The sequence below is a fragment of the Rhodnius prolixus genome, unplaced genomic scaffold, assembly GCF_049639745.1.
Source record: "Rhodnius prolixus isolate KJV_2025 unplaced genomic scaffold, Rpr scaffold_3, whole genome shotgun sequence".
NCBI lineage: Eukaryota > Metazoa > Arthropoda > Insecta > Hemiptera > Reduviidae > Rhodnius > Rhodnius prolixus.
The window spans coordinates 13,099,113-13,117,065 of NW_027411603.1; the positions used below are offsets into that span (position 1 = coordinate 13,099,113).

General features: G+C 32.6%; 1 protein-coding gene and 1 long non-coding RNA gene across 4 annotated transcripts in view; one reads left to right on the forward strand and one right to left on the reverse strand.

Moving 5' to 3' along the window:
- The window catches only part of LOC141453851 (uncharacterized), a 100,573-nt gene that overhangs the window by 33,427 nt on the left and 49,193 nt on the right, over positions 1 to 17,953 (reverse strand). The gene's annotated exons all lie outside the window — the stretch shown is intronic.
- The window catches only part of LOC141453850 (G-protein coupled receptor dmsr-1-like), a 186,464-nt gene that overhangs the window by 28,944 nt on the left and 139,567 nt on the right, over positions 1 to 17,953 (forward strand). For all 3 annotated transcript variants that reach the window (XM_074127520.1, XM_074127523.1, XM_074127522.1), the window contains exon 2: positions 10,078 to 10,130. The gene's annotated coding sequence lies outside the window, so the exon portion shown is untranslated. The remainder of the gene's footprint in view (positions 1 to 10,077; positions 10,131 to 17,953) is intronic.

A 17,953-nucleotide genomic window follows, 5' to 3' on the forward strand; every position in this document is an offset into this window, starting at 1 on the left:
TATTAGAAAAACCGTGCGCTGAACTATTCAAAAATTTGAAAACTAAGGTTGGTTCCTATTTGTAATTGGAATACATGTTATTTCAACTTCAATGTAATACATAAACTTTATCTTGATTTGTTTTATTTATAAGATTAATACACCACAGTTATTAGTACTACGGTTCTTGAATCACCTCACCACAGACTGATTTCCATTTCATGGAGGCCCCACAAAGTAGAGCCTCCTTAGCCTAGGACACCTTGTTTTTCTTTCATCATCTTCCTGGGGAATATTTAAGACAATGTTCTTTCTATTTGGCCCAGCCATCAAAGTCTTCCCCTACCTGGATGTCAAATCTTCCTCATACAAAATCTCCCGAGCATTGTTTGTACAAAGCACTACATATCTACCTGTGAAATCAGACCAAATTTTTCTTTCTCCATTTATGAAGGTTTCCTGCTTTAATTTCTCTCGCATAGTTTTCTACTGATTGCGAATCCAAAAGTTTTCATGTTATTTGGATCCGATTGCCGGAAACCTCACTGATTTTTTCCATATTAGTCTGCTTCAACTTTTTGTAAACCTAATTTCAGTCCAAAGAAATGACAATGTCTTGACAAACAGTGCAGGGTCACAGATATCATAGATGTATTTTTACCTCAAGGCCTATTCTAACTAGTAATGAGAGTTATTATCTATGAAAATGGAACCAGTGAAGAGGAGTAAGGCAGATAATACGTAATAATTGAGAAGCTTTTAAAGTGCAATCCATTGTGTAATCAATACTTTTTGTGGTATGCAATCAAAAAAGAAAAATACTAATCCAATACTGCCCCCAAATACTAATCCTGTGCGTATCAGTGAAAAGTGTATGTACTGCCGAATGGTGTGAAGGGATGAACTCTTGGTAAAAGTCAAAAATGAAGGATAAGAGCAGAGAAGATGGTTAGCCGACGTTAGAGCAAAATGTCGAAGCTACATAAATTTCGGAACGACTATATTTTGGAGATAACGAATACTCAGAAGGATATCGTAGAAAAATAGAAATAATACTCATCTCTGGTAGATGCATGGAGGACGGAAGATGATCAACATGCCCCAATGTGTCACCTCAAGTAAAAGAAAGTGGTTGAGACCTGGTACTGGTTGAGGAAGAGCGAACTACCTGGCTGGAGTCAGATGATGAAAGGACGCACCTCGAGGAGATGTAAAGAACTGAGAGAATATTTCGTGGAAATAATGGTAAAATTCTAATAAAATGAAAACTCTAAATTAATATTGAAAATGGAAATATTACACATTTGTTTATTGCCCCCATTCCATTACAATATCAATCAAGATAGTAACAATCTTAAGTGTGAATATGAGGGAAAGACGGACACTGGCATTAGTCAGAAAATGAAGCAGCCTTACGTAAGTAGCAGATTTTGAACCGGTCAATGACCATTTAGAATAAGGTAATTAAAGTTCGATAGTATTTTTGACAGCGCGAATAAAGTTTCTCTGTCCTAGCAATTAGCTTTAGCAAATAATAAATATTTTATAACTGTATAAGTTTTCTCCCCTCAAAAAAACTTGGAATTACAAAAATTAGACTTGGAGAATGAACCGTCCCAAAAGAGAGAAATAAAAAAGAGTCTTCAACAGTAGGAAACAAATATGAAGTTTACTCTCTACATTGTGAAAAGAACCTACTGGCATACAGACTCACCATAAAGTTTTAAGATAAAGATAGTTAGTTCAAAGATAAAGTTTCGAGCCATTCAGATATCTCTAAATATGTTAATCCGCACCTGGACCTTATAATAACAGTATGAAGACTTCTCTGGGGGTAATATTTACAAGAGATAAGACTATATACGTAGCAAGAACTTTTTACTTGTACAATGGCAAGGTCTTCTCTTCAAGTTAGATATTAATATTGTTTTTAAAAATCAGGTAGTTTAAAACTTTTTAAAAATATAACTTACCATTTAAGGAAGATATTACAACAAATTTAGCTTTAAAAATAAAATGATGTTTTGCCTTCTCTTGCCACCCGGGACAAGATTTCATTTCATTCGAGATTTTATATTTTTTGTTTCAGTGGAAAAATACAATTGGAAATTACTTAAGTACGTAAAGGACGATCAATTTCATGCATTAATAATAAACCATAAAAAACAATACAGTAATAATAAATAAAAATAATACAGGAAAGGGCTTAGCGCAGCGTAAACTGGACTCGGATTCGAATCTAGTTTGTTTGGTTTTTCTCTTTCTAGGAGCTTTTTACAGTTCACTGTCCGCAGCCCGAAAGTGCTCTGACTCTGGGAGTATTTTAAAAATACAACATTCATGTGCTATAACTTAGACTCCCATAGTAACAATAATTTAGTTTGAAGTATAATTCGTCATTCCGATTAATATTACAGATTACTTCAAGAATTTAAACTGTGGTTACGAATATACTGTAATCTGAGAGCAGAGTTAAAGAGAATGTTTGAATCGATTGTACAAGAAAACAGTTGGTCAACCATGAATACAACTTCAAAATTTTTCAAATTTTTTGTTTTGACAAGTCATCAAATCTAATGCCTCAATAGACAGGTGATGAAAAATAGATCAAAATTATAAAAAAAAAAAAAAAAAAATACCAAAAATCTCTTTCTAAAGCAAAGATTTTTGGAACCAAAGTTTAAAATTAAACATCTAACAGCCACAAAGTTAATATCATGAAAAGTAAAGTTTACAAATCAAGAGGAAAAAAAGATTTTTTTAACACCATTTTCTGACGGAAAATCTTTTAGAGCTACCAGCTGGTTTTTTTTGTTAAAAATTTTTAGAAACAAAAGTTATTAAAAAAGTTTTCTTATTAACATCGTTTCACCATTTTTCGATACACCCATTATACTAAGCGCCATTAATTAACACCATCAGCAACGAATTGAGTTAAATAAAATATTAAGTTTTCAACGCTAGAAAGGCCTTGAAGTAGTGTTTGAAATTAGAATTTCCAAAGCAATCTAATCCTTGAATTTTTTGAATGAATGTTCGCATTGTTTTTCAAAGAAGAATGTGATGTTTTCAAATATCATGTAGCGATCAGAATGTAATTCAATAAAGACAACAAAACTTCCCTCTTTTGAAATGAATGGTGTTGTTATTTTAATTTCTCTTCTAAACATCAAGTAAACAAACACGTTTCAGTTCTGTACAATGTTCGGTTATTTTTGGGATTGTTTGGCAGTATAAAAGAATGAAATTTTGTAATTTTTGCAGAGGATTGGAATTTACAACAGGAAATTTATCTATGTGAACATTTTCAATACTTTTTCTTACAGTAATTATTTCATTTCATTGCCTTCGTCATTATTATCATCAACAATCACTCACTGCTAAGTGCTGGTAATAAGTTCGACCAGTCAGTTCTGTTTTTTGCAACTGCAGAAATTACCATTCAACACAGACCATGTATTACTCTTCACAGTATCTAGCCAACGCAACTTGTCCCACCAAATTCATTGCAATCTTCTTAACACTGGAATGAAACTCATTCATTACTTTAGGCTAATTTCTTTCTGCAATCTTTGGGTGACTCTGATGACTTTCCAGGTACCTCTCTACCATCAGATGTGTATTTGCTAGATGCTGACCTATGTCGACGACAGAATTTAAGAGGGATTCTTTTCATATTCTTTTTTACAAAATTCACAAGGAAGTACCCAACTTGCGTATACAAAGAAGGCGTGTTCTACGTTGTCACTCGCTCATTGACAGTTAAGAGAATCAGCCTTCACCATCCGCTATTTGTACACCCATGACTATTAAGGAACTTGGTGAATATAATTGACTTCATCTTTGGCTTCTCTTTACCTACCATTAAGGAGTTTCCATCCCCCTCTCGTCACTGAATCCCAGGGACTGTACGTACCAGTTCCGAAAAGTGAGAGAACTTACTTTGTGATTTGGGAATCGCTTCCCGGCCTTCATTAATCCCTTTTCGGCCCATAACGTAGTTTTTTTTGCTAGCACCCAGTTTTTAAATTATGCTGACTCATACATAATACATACACACTTTTTTTTTTTTTAACTGTAGGGGATTCAAATCTTATATTTACTGTGAAAATTTAAAATTAAAGTCTGAATGTTCGAAATTCCATCCCTTATTTCCCAGTACAGAAAGAGAAGGTAATAATTAAAAACATTCATTCAAAATATCTTTCTACATTTTTATCTGTCCAAGAATGTTATTTTTCCTTTCATTAGATAAAAGGAAAACTTCGTTAATTTCTACAAGTAGTGCTACACATTGAGATAAGCTAAATTCCTTCTCAAACAACTTGAGTATCACAAAACACAAAGGTTGGGAGAATTGGCTTTCTCTATCACTTCTAATTTGACTTAGCCCGATAGGGGAACTTTACGTTTTAAGACAACCCTGAATAGAGCTGAAATCCTTTTCGCTAACGACAATATTTCCGACATAAGATTATTCCAGTATCTGATTTCAGTTAAGAGTTTATCAATTTCTAATTTGCCTGTACGAATGCTTACTTCCTCTAACGAGTAGTTAAATGAATGTAGAAAAATAAACACTGTAATCTACTTAATTAATTAGTTTAAAGGAAAATTAAAACCAAGCAGGAATACCTCGCCTAATATGTAAAACAGCACATCATTACAAGCTCTAATCCTTTACAATCATTTGTGGCCCTTTTATAATGAAATTCCTTGAATATTTGCCAGCACATTAATGTTCACATTGTGCAAGCTAAATTAACATCATCATCCCAAATATTAAACATCCAAACAATCTAAAATTCCAAAAATTTGTTATGAACAATAATTCTATTGTTCAGTGTTGAATTTCCACAAACATTATTTTACTTATATTTTTTATAGTAATATTTATTTTATATTCCAGCACTGGTACATTTAAATTTTCAATGAAAATTTGCGTAGTTTATTTTTAAAAAACCACTAATCACAAAGTGTTTGCTTGATGATATATTGAAGATGATAGCCCAAATATTACTATTATTTTTAATTTAAACAACATCTGCGGTCTTTGGCGCCCAGTTTTTTCAGTGCACTAAAGGTCTCTGGGAAGTGTTTTCTCGTAACAGACAAAATTGTCCATCACCAAAGAGCTGTAAGAAGCTCCAAGGAAAATATAACCTAGTAGCAGGGCCCGGACACAGGATTTCCGTGTGAGAATCAAGAACCTAACCACTGAGCTAATTTCCAATAAATCACAGACTCTACTTTTATTCTTCGCTTCCAAGAAATTAGAGTACCATTCCTTTCCAAATAATCATGTATTCCTCACACATGAAATCAAAAGATATTTAGAACGAATACATTAGATATTACATATTAGATTGAGATTTTTGTCGCCAAGATTAGCTTAGTGTTAATCTCAACTCTTTTGATGGGTTTTCATCGGGTAATTCTTAGTTTAGAATAAAATTAATAATGTTGCTTTATTTCATAAAATTTGATACTTTTCAATTCTGGAAGTAATTTGCTGAAAAACACAAATAAGGCGTGGTGTTAACAGTGAAATAGTTCTATTTTTGGAGCAAATCTTGGACAGTTACAACCGACCTTTGTCTATCCTGCGAGCCCTTTTTATTCTGTTAAACCTCTGAAGAAATATCTTTCAATTAAGATAAAATACATTGTGTCAACAATAACTAATACGAATATTCAGTTCTTAAAGGTTAATTTCTTATTTATCAGCACAAGTTATACTTGAACGTTTAAGTGTCCATCTAGCAAAAAGTGTTCTTCTTACTAATCAATAACAAATACAGCATACACATCATAAATAGAAAATTATTATTACTGTACTGCACTAGGAAGTACAAGACGTACTTCGTTGTAAAAATGTTAGAATTCATAAAGTTTTCATTTTTCAGAATTCACATTTTTAAATCATTCTTTTTTGACAGGATTTCACCAATATATTGGAGTTTTCGGTAGCCTAAAAAAAATCCTCATACAAAACCTTACTTTTAAAATCGAAATAAATACTTACAGCATAAGAATTTTAACTCTTAATTTCACAAAAACTAGAAATGTTCTATTTATATGGAAGACTGGGCTGTAACCAAAGTAAGCTATTCAGAAACTTTATATTCAGTCAACGTACTACTTTTCACTCTTCTGGAACACAACGTACAAGGGCAGGCATCCATTCTAACTTGCAACTCGTTGTTAGGATGGTTCGAACTTGTACATTATTACGCCAGGTGTAGGGAGATTCCCCTCCACAACCTGAGCTTCTATTCCCCAGAAAACCTCACCACTAAATTTCCGTTTTAGGAGCACCTTACACAACAACGTTTCTGAAAGCCACTTTACGCCTCCCCCCCCCAAAAAAACCAACAAGTTCTACATTTAATAATAAAGAATAAAATAGAAGTTCGGAATAGAGAACGATGGAGGGACGAATTGGTGGAGAGGATGAGAGCGCAGTGGTCAGAGAGGGCACATTTTGAGGAATGATGACTTTATTTTTAGATTAATGATGTGATTCTTTTAATTATTATTTCTTATTATAATATTTTCTAATTACATTGGCATTTAACTATGTCGTAGTAAAATGAAAATTTAGAGCTTTTACTCGTTCAAGGAATATTAACTTGTATTAATTAAAAATTAACCTCTATTAAAGGGAGGCTTTTGTTCCGTTACACAACAATAAAGCTTTTGATTGATTGATTGATTCTTCGTAGGGAAGAGATTAGCTCATTGTAAGTGACAGACGTCATTAAAGCTTTTGATTGATTGAACTTTGTAGAGAAGAGGTAAGCTCATATTTAGTGATTACTATCTACCAGTCTTCGGGATCGAGTCTTGTCTAGGAGTCTCTTACAGCTCATTGCCCGGTAATGTAATGAGAAAACAATGTGGGGAAGCCGACTGCATGCAACTATCTTAGATATTGAGAGACTTGAAATTAAAACTGTCCGGTAGGACAGTTGTATAAGGGTTGACCATCAAAAACTGCACGAAAAAGCGTAACGTTGAAAAACACCCAACTTTGACAATTTTTTTCTCTTTTTCTATAAAAGATAAAATTCCCAAATTTTCTTTAAATCTTACTCCAAACCCTCCTTTATAACTGTAATTTTTTTGCAACCACCCAGATCTAATAGGTTTCGAGAAAAAAGTTGCCGAAAATGAGCAAAAACGGCTTTTTCAAAAAATGTTCTTGTTCTTGTTCTTCTTGTTGTTGTTGTTCTTGTTGTTACCTTTTTTGTAAACAACGTAGCGCCAAAACGCGTGAACCGATTTTCATGAATGAGGTGTCATTCGATTCAATATTTTATGTAGATGTGCCTTTTGGGGGTCCCGACGCTGTACATCGAATGGGAGAGGAGTTAGCCCCCTTTATGTAAGGCCCCCTCCAAAATTATTATTACTAATTACTCTGTAAATCTTGGCCCGATTTTGATAAAATTTGTTAGGATGATAGGGTTAGGGCTCCCCTACGTAACATTAAAGCGGCGATCAGCTCTTACACTTGTTAAGGGGAAGTATAGCAATCGTTTCAAATTATCGACACGTGAACCGATTTTCATGAATGAAGTGTCATTCGAATCAAAATTTTGTACTTTAAAAGTCTCGACGCTATGCCTCATAAGAAGGGAAGTTTGCCCCACCCAAATAAGGCCCTTTCTAAAACTATTATTACTAATATTTCTACAAAGCTTAGTCCGATTTTGATAAAATTTAGCACGAAGAAGTGATTAAAGCTCCTCTACATGGCTGTGAAGTGCCATCATGCTCTTACACCTACTAAGAGGAAGTACTGCAATCGTTAAAATTATCAATGAGTGAACCGATTTACATCAATGAATTGTCGTTCGATTCAAAATCTTTGCCTTTTAGGGAGAAGTACTGTAATCGCAGTTTATTTTTCTTGCTCCTCTTAAAAGGAAGTACTGAAATCGCAGTTTAATTTTGCTATTTACGTAAAAATACCTTCCTATTTTATTCAAAACGCTTTCTCAAAAAAATGGTTATTGAGGATGGTTTGGAGACCGCAACTATAACCATTCTTTAAAAAGATCTCTCCAGTGGTAGTTACGGTTCCGATTTAACACCATATCAGGTTATAATGATAGAATAGCTTATTCCAAATTTTAAAAAAATCTGTAAAGCAGACGTAACTTTGCTAATAGACAAAAAGGAAAATCTATCCAAAAGGTACAAAAATCTCCTTAACAAAAACTTACAGTTTAAAATGTTAAGTATAAGGGTTGATTAAACGCCAAAAGGTACACAAATCAGCAAGTACCCAACATTTCATTAATACTTCATTGATATTATTTAAGTAATTTTACCGCATTAATTTTCATTAATATTTTTTAAGAATTTATTAGATGTCACATACCCTTATGCTGGCCAGTTCATTCATAATAGTTATAATTGTGATAAAATGTATATTATATCTTCGTATAAATAGGTACTTTATTTTAACTCTATTCCAAATTATTCTTCTGATTTCTCTTTAATGTGCCCTTTATTCTGAAGTTGTCACATATACATGCATGTTAAATTAGAAAAAGACAAATTTAGAGTCGGCTACTGTTTAAATTTGAATCACGGAGGATTTAAAACAATATTTCAGTCTTGAATTCGTCTTACCGAAATATTCGTGAGGACAAATAACACAGTTAATAACAAGTAGATTATTCAACATTATTTATTCATTTCTCAATTGTAATTTAATTTAGTTCCCCTAATTTTACTTATGGTAAAATACTGGAATAATTAGCTGTCCTAAAAATATGCATATCTTATTTATTTTATATTACATATACACAACATTGTGGGAAGAACACCTAGATGGAGAATGTAATTGAAGAAAACTATATTATTTGCGATAAAGCCAGATTATTTATTACCTATTATTATAAACGTTTGACTACTACATAAAATAACAATTACTTTAACCGAAGAAAGAACTTAAACCGACGATTTTTATTTAAAAATAAAAATAAATAAATAAAATCATTGATGTACGATATGTTGGTGTAAGCAATTTTTAAAAAAGTTTATGAATTTTTTAGCCTCATATTTTTTTATTTTTTATAACGTTCTCTTTTTTACCTGTAATCAATAGTTTGATTATTATAGATAAATAGATATTACAGTCAATCTAAGTTAAATGGTGTGCTACTTGAACAAATATTTTGTAGATGAAAATGGCCAGCATAAGGGTATGTGACATCTAATAAATTCTTAAAAAATATTAATGAAAATTAATGCGGTAAAATTACTTAAATAATATCAATGAAGTATTAATGAAATGTTGGGTACTTGCTGATTTGTGTACCTTTTGGCGTTTAATCAACCCTTATACTTAACATTTTAAACTGTAAGTTTTTGTTAAGGAGTTTATGTATATAAGTTATATGTTACTGCCAAACTCTCTACATTCAGATAAATCGATCCTTCGTATTTTGTAAGCCACCCAGATATTATCGTATATATAAAGCCTAAATAACTTACTTTACGTTTAATTTTAACGATAACAGACGAAATATCTTTTTCTCGCTGAGGTTTTAACGCTAAATGCGATCTTATAGGATTCTTATTCTGATAACTATGGTTTAATTAACCACAATAAAAAGCAAACTTGAATTTGATACCAAATTGAAAACACAATTACCACTCTAAAAAACTCTGAAATAATGAACATTAATTAATTAATTACTAAATTTGAATCGTAAGGAGCATATTTAATTTCGCCTACGAAAATGAACAAAAGGCAAAAAGTAACCAATAATATAACAAATCCTGCAAGTTTTTTTAGATTTTTGATGTCACCTCAAATAAATTATAAAGCAATTTAGATCAGACAGACAGATATGTAAAAACATAATGATTTCAAATGACTAGGCTAGAAATTTTAATGACAAAATTAAACTCAAAATTACGAATGGTATTGCCATACGTTGCTTTTTGAAATATTTAGGCAAAAACTGAATAAGTAAATGAGCTGTCCTTTCTGCCTTTTTAAATTAATAATTATTAGTGAAGTACACGCACACTGTAATATTAACGATTTCAAAGTGAATTATATTTGCTCTGTTCCAGAGAAACCTGCTAGCTTTCTAAATAGCACGTTGCCTGTAACAAGTTCAAGTCTGGTAAGTATAATTATTTACTCAAAATTTTTTAGCTAGTACAATTTCTACGGACTATTTGTTTCGTGTTATTTACTTATCTATGATTTGGTTCATGACATTATCTTGATATATGAAGCTAAGAGAACTCCTCTTCTGGACTACAAAATGTTTAACTTTTAATTTTTTTTTTTAATTTTTTGCCACGTAGGCCAAACAGATCCTGTTGAACAAGAATTCGGATGAGATAATAGAAATGGTTTATTACTATATATTGCAAAAATTACATAAAAAGTATTCAAGAAGAAGTGCCCCAAAATCAAAAACACATAAGGCCGTATAGATGACTATATCCTGTATTATATTTCCTTTCAATACTTGCAAGGAAATATCTATTTAGGGTTCCCTGAGCATAAAAAAAGTTGTTTTTTTTAAAGAAATTACTCTGAATGTTTGTTTGATTTTATCCACAGATTATAAAGATTATTAATTTAATTTAAAAATTAATTTTAAAAAATCTTTAATGCAGGGTTTCTTGGTGCTTAAAAAATTAAACTTTGAAACTTTCCTGGAGTTTTCATTTTTCAGTTATGTCACCCACTCAACATTTCTAAAAGCCACTACAGGAACTTCAAATCGTGTACATCCGTTGAAAACTCAGAGTAGAAAATCCGCACCGTCACAATAATGACTTCCTTCACAAAGAGGCATAAAAAGACAATAATAGTAAAGTCAGCAAAGTCCCAGTTGCATACTACAGCACCATGGAAACTATGAAACTGTTTTGGAAATTTTAACTGGTTCGTTGTGCTTTGTTAAAAGATGCTGCATTTATTTTTCATAAACTTCTTTTTGAAGAAACGAATGTAAGAAACATTAGAAAATAATATAATGGTGAAAAAAAAAATTGTTGAACACAGATTTTCTAACGTGTATTCCTGATTATCCGCAAATAAATTCATGATGCAAAACCAAAATGATGTACCGAATACAAAATTACCTAACCATAAATTCATCAGGTTGTGAGAGAGCCAAGGAATACTGGAGGAAACGTTCTAGAAGAGTTGGCAATTATTTCTACAAAACAAGATAAGAATAGAAGAGAATATCACAGCGACTGCTGTTTCAAATGGTATCCGAAGGTAACTATTTAAAATAAGGGTCACAGGTTCATCAACAACTCTCCCGTGCCAGATCGATGAAATACAATGAGAGCGTATCTTTCTGCCTTCCACAGATTTACGTAACCAGAATAAAGGAAGAAGACTAAGAATTTTATATGGTAAGGCTTTATGGGGTTGCAACGCGAGGTAAAGCGTTTTTCAAACCGTAACCACGTGGTGAAGAGTGCCATTCTGCACGGCTGAAAGAAAAATTTATTTTACGAACAGAATCAAATTTGTTTGCTTGCCACTGTTTGACCTTAAAACTTTTTTTGTTGCTTTTGCTAAGGGCAAAGTACATAGACCATTTTCTTTTTTTTTTGTTAGTTCCCTTGCAACCAATATTTTATAACATAAAGTTATGTATATTTATTTATATACATGGGTACCCTCAGGGGAAAATATACTGTAGAGAACTACTCTTACATATACTCTTTACTACTCTTGTGTAAACATACTTTCAGAGAATGAAATATACAGAACTCTAACTATTATTGTATGTTCTTTTGAAAGATCATTTTTCGTTTTTATTTGAACAAATCATTTTTCTCTAATTTAACGTTAACCATTTAAGATTCATAACTCCCACAATTTTAAAACTGTAAAATTGTATTTTTCATGTATTTCCGGCTTTCTCTGCCAATTCTGGATTTGTTGCTATCTAGAACGAATATATAAATTTTATTAAAAGTAGACGGCAGATTGTAGCGGAATTGTTCAATAACGGTTTAATTTAATTGAAGTATTCAATACTAAAATAAAATGGAATAGGAATAAAGAAAATAAAAGTCCCGAATTTACAATTATTTCACATTTATCCTGACGGTTTTAGAAAACTTCACTGCTTACCATTATACCACAATACCATTATCTGCGACAGGACCAATTTGAGATAAGCCCATTTTTATCTTTTTCAGTTTATTTCATTGTTAATCGATACTTTGGTTTACCTGTTCTTTTTGAAAAATTATAATTTAACTTTGTAGCACAACTAACAACTATAGTACAAATTACATTTATCTTGCGTGCTACATATGTATACTACAGATACTTAAGTACATGGATAAAGCACTACGATTATAAATAGTTATTTTTGCTATTTGTGCTATTATTTAGTCTCGGTATTCGGCAAAACTTTAAGACTGGAGTAGTGGAACTTATCGCGCTCACACAAGTTGCTAGTTTTTGCTGTTTATTTATTTATATGCTATTTTTTGGACAATTAAATAAGCGCCTTTGTTTAATCTAAAGAAACTTTCAGTGGTGGTTACGCAGCATAGATTTCTCCGAACGTTATTTTGTTTGAACGATTGGGGCTGCCTTTAAGCCAGTGATTCTCAACCTTTTTGTTTTTGTCGCGGCACACTTTCAAAATTTGGCGCTACACTAACAATAAGATAAGTTTAAAATATTTTAATTATCCATAATACAATGTGTAAAATAGTTAATGTTTAATTTCAATATAAACTAATTTTAACATATACATAGATATAAGTATTTTTCTTTAATTTAAACTTTACTCGTAATAAAAAAAAGCGTTATAATTTTTATTGTATGCATTTCTAAAATTTGGCGGCACACTTCAAAACCTTACAGGGAAGTCCCAATAGAGCTTGTTAGATGGATTTAGCTTACAAAACTCACACTTCAGATTTCTACGAATAAATGATGCCGTCCTGCTAAATATGTATCATTAAAGACAATGATAGAACACGTCCTAACAAACTGATACAGATTACCACAAACTGACTCTTGTGATTTGTAGTTAAATAGAGTTTCAATCAACCCTAGAAAACAAACCACCAGCCATTCCAATCTAGCCTACTAGATAAACTATTCTGACAGACAGTTGGAGCTCCTTACTGTCTCAAATCTCATTCTGCAAAATGACAATCCTCAGCATTCCTTTCATTTAGCAGCCCTCCAAGATATTATACCACAAATACCATATTGATCACTCTCTCACTCGCCATGTCACTATGTATTAAATACCTTCGTACCATTACCTCCACTTGACTGGTCCCTATCTCTTCAGAGTCGACAGCGACCTTGAGCTCCAGCTTTAATACACTTACATAAATAAGTCTATTGTTGTCCAGACCGAGTTTAGATCTGTAGACTAGTAGTTTTTTCAGTTCCCAGCAGCGACTGATAAGATAGCGGTCTACGTTAATTGCTGAAATTAGATTGTAAAAGTCAGGAGGAAAGGTGATGCGTCGAAAAGTAAAGAAAATCTGTTGAGGTTTTTTCTCGTTCAGAGGTTCATTGTTGTGAAGAATAATTAAGAGCAAGGCTTTCTGGATTTGGCAAAGAGAGCCAGATCAACAGTAAACATAATTTTGAGGTGTTCTGCTGCTTCCAATGAAGTTTAACACAGATCTCACTAGATCCAATTGGAGAAAATTCGAATACAGCCGCCTGTTTTTAGATTTTCACTACATAGGAGCTTCTTAACTTTCTCACTCTTCTCAATGCCAGGGTTTAAAGAGATCGAGCACAGACTAGATTCTTTAGAAATCAGCCGTCATACTGGATTTTCATGTAGAGATCCCTAGAGGGTGCTAGGGTTTCATATGGAGATAGCCCTAGGGATTAGTTATTCCAAACTGCAGGAATAACTCCTACTTTTTTTTCAAATTTCCCTAGAGCATCTGATTGAGTTGTTTCAGCACATGGAAGCAGCAAGGTCGACTAGACTAGGGATGCACATCAGGATGTAGTGCGGATAATAATTACAATACATTGAGATTCCCTCAGAAGATATTTATGTTGTCTCTACACCATCTAGCCATAGACGAAGCATAAAAATGATAATTCAATACTAAGGGAATAATGCTCCTTTAAAAAAGTTACTATTATACTTTCCCTAAGAAGACATTTTTAATGAAGAACCTACTCTATCATATTTTCATTGATAGAAAGAAAATTCTGTACCTTTTGAAATGAATAATAGAATGAAGTTAAAAAGAAAACAGTAGAAGAAGAAGTAGCAGCTTGAAAAATCTACTTTCTTCAGAAATATTCAAACTAAGTCAGTAAAAAGCCAACAGTAGATTACAAATGATTTTCCTCTTTTATTTCTCGTTTATTTTCAAACGACTTCATAATTATTAAAGAAAAACAAGAAAAATAATCACTACGAATACTGAAGTTAATAAAATAAAAAATGACTCTACACAAGGTACCAGATCATCTCAAAATCATGACTCGTTTATCATTCTATTCTATAAAGTAAAATTAGATCAGAAAGCATGACAGCTGAAATAGATCACTTCATTAAAAGTAGTATATTTTATCATTCGTAAGAGGAACGCAATGCATTCGAGCAAATTTTAGGAACAAACACACTTTTTAACGAACTAGAACAAAGAAATGTTTTTTAGAAATTGGTCTATATGCGTGGGAGACAGAAGTTTTGCCCCCACACTCGAAAATCATGACTAAAAATAAGAAAAGAAAATCGGTGAATGGTTCAATTTATATTTCGTTTGAGTGGTGTAAGATGTTTTTTGTAAAAAACGATCAACGCCGGAAGGGTGTACATAGGTGTACAGTAAGTAAAAATATTGCGAACAAAATATTTTGATAATGAGTATTTATCAGAAATAAACGTTTTCGGAATCCCTGAGTCTAAAAAAAAGAAGTTTTTCGAGCAAATGATCTGTGTTTGTCAATGGGAACACTGTAGCTCAAAACCGATTAACTGAACTTATTTCAAACTTTGAAATCATCTTCAAATTCCAAGGAAGCATTCTAGGTATTTTCTTTTTGTAATACTCATTGCCGACTTGCCTTCATTTCAAAATACAATTATTTCAACATTCGCTGACAATACTGCTATTCTCTCACCGCACTCTGATCATACCTAAGCAAGTGAGAATATCCAAATTCACTTATATCTTCTCTAAGTATAGTTCCGTAAATTGAAAATAAAAGAAATAAACAAAAATTTGTGCACATTACTTTACGGGAATCTGTTTGTCCACCAGTTCAACTTAATAGAGTTACTATTCCACAAGTTGAAGTAGTATTAATACTTAGGATTGCACATTGACTAAAGGCTAACCTGGAACCCACATACTAAAAAGAAATGACAAGAAGTGAACAGACGTTTTACTCTAATTTTTAGACAATTCGACCCCAGATCAAATTTTGACGAACCTCAAACATACTATGAAGACCTTTTAAGATCGATATGGGCAGCCCGTGTGGGGCTCAACCAAACGTTTAAATCCCAAAAAGTTACAAACAAAAGTTACAAACCCTATAATCTTATGAAAAATCCTTATTGTACCATACCACATATCAAACATTACCTTCACATCCGTTTGGATTGCGATCTAATAAAGTCTCGCTACCACAAAATTTACAGCCTTCTAGCTCTCCATCCTTGAACAACATTTTTTTTTTCCTAACCTTCCAGACAATCCTCCTTGTCGCTTGAAGCGAAAGTGGCCAGAGACAAATTTATGTGAGTGAAATCTACCGTGAAGAGGTTCACCATTGAGTTGTAAACTGTTCGTATAAAGTTCGTAAACTGTTATGATAAAAAAAAGATCATAAATATTCAATAGTGTTTCTCACAGCTTAAAATAATTCTTATTCGAAAACGTGAATGAGGAGGCGGATGTGATGTAGAGTTCACTGCCTTCATATTTCCGGGCGGTTTGGCGTTCTGCAGAGAGAAGGAGAAGGGTTATGTGGGTTATTGCATACCCAGAGTTATCCAAACAATGCCAGAAATACTGTATTATCACATTTTGCAACTCAAACTGTATGGCATTATGCCATAATCTCGGCTGTACATTTCCAATGGAAATTGCTTTAAATGGATACTATTGTATATTGAATTTTCCGAAGAAGGAAGTCAAATAAATATACCAGTGTTTCTTTTTCAGAATGTACTTCTAATTTAATGTCCAGATACTTCTCAAGTTTCTTGCCACTAGAGCATCATAATATTGAACATGTCATTTCTTTTCCTCCCTAGACAATTACATTTGTATTTTATCCTTGACATTTCTTGTCTTAGTTGTAGTGAGAGGAGCTAACAGGCTGGCTTGACAGTTCTTATTTCAGTAAATTCTTCTGCATAACATTCCACTGGAATTTGAAAAGAGAACTGTCTCTCTGGAAAGCAATATAAAATCTTTTTCCTTGGGACTCGTTCATAAACGTTCAGATTATGTGGGCATAAATGAGCGCATAAGAGCCCCTGCCTAACGAAATCGTCTTATTAAAAATTAGAGCTACGTTTTATTCGGGAGCACCGTTTAATAGTTGCGTCTTCATATATTGTATAATAGGAGTACTATCCTCTAAGTAACGTTATGGAATCAACAGTTTTTTTAAAGTCCTTTTCCCCTGTACAATTCACGAATAGATTGGACTTGGAAGAAGCAAAACGCTTCAAAAAAGAATTCAATTACGAGTCCTCTCATTATAAATTTGTAGTTAAGGAAGTAATTTCTAGGAAGACTTGTAAAGCTTCTCATTTAAGAAGATTATGTTCTCAAAATGCGGAACAATATACTGTAAACAAATAAAAAAACGACTCAAGCCTTTGATAGAGAGTGACATTCGGGTCTGCTCTTAAAGGATATAGAATTTACTTTGATATTCTCAAAGGTATCTTCCCATAAACTAATTAACTAATCCTTCCACCTCCATAACAGGAAGGCATTTCAATGTCAGTGAAGGGCTGCACTCTCTTTACTTCTTCCTTGATGTTGTTTTTCAAGGCAAAGTATTAGCTCCCAACCTTTTCTATCTGTATGCAACCTCAGATCAAAATATTTACTTTTGCCAATTAATCTGCCATTCTTTTCATTCAAATCCAATAAATTTCTCTCGAAACTAATCGTAATCTTCTAGAGAAATAGTGCCGGACAAAAAAAATACAGTTAAATACAGACAAATCGCCACACATGGAATCATGCTCCGCAAACGGACATGTTCCTTCATCCACTTTAACAAAACCACACTTCTTACGGCTGTCCACATCTTAGAATTTACATTATTAGACATTCATCTCATATTATCATACTCGACTTAATCGCCAAGAACTGATGTAAAAATATAAAACTCTCTCCAGACTATTTGACAAGCGATCAAACCTAACCCTCTAAAACAAAAGACTAATATTCAACTTACCACTGAAACCTAAGCGTTCTTACATCCTTTGCATCCAACCGCCCAATATCCAAGATCCTCAGGAAAATAGTAAATGCTCTTAAGCAATGAAACACTCCACAAAGGCCTTGAACCTCCATTCATACAGATGAGATCCGCGCCCGTTAACTCATGTTCTATTAATCGTTGGCCACTACCTTGAAAACATAAAAAATAATTCATAACTCATAAGACGAAAACTTTAAAAATAACAAAAAGATCAATCATTAATAACATGTAAGTTTTATCTTACCCTTCCCCCAAATATATTATAATATCCAAATTAATTAATAAAAAAATAAATAAAAAAGTTTTAATTTGATGTCACAAAGGATGGAGAATATCAAGATCCGCTTATTTTTCCCTGTCATATTTATCCCTTTATTAATTGGACGTGGGACTCCAGATAATTGCCTATCTTCAGATTATCTTTTTATCTCTCCCTTCTAAATAAAGGTGTAATGGTTTTGTTAATTTATTAAATTCTTCTGTAAAATTCGTTTAAATAAAATT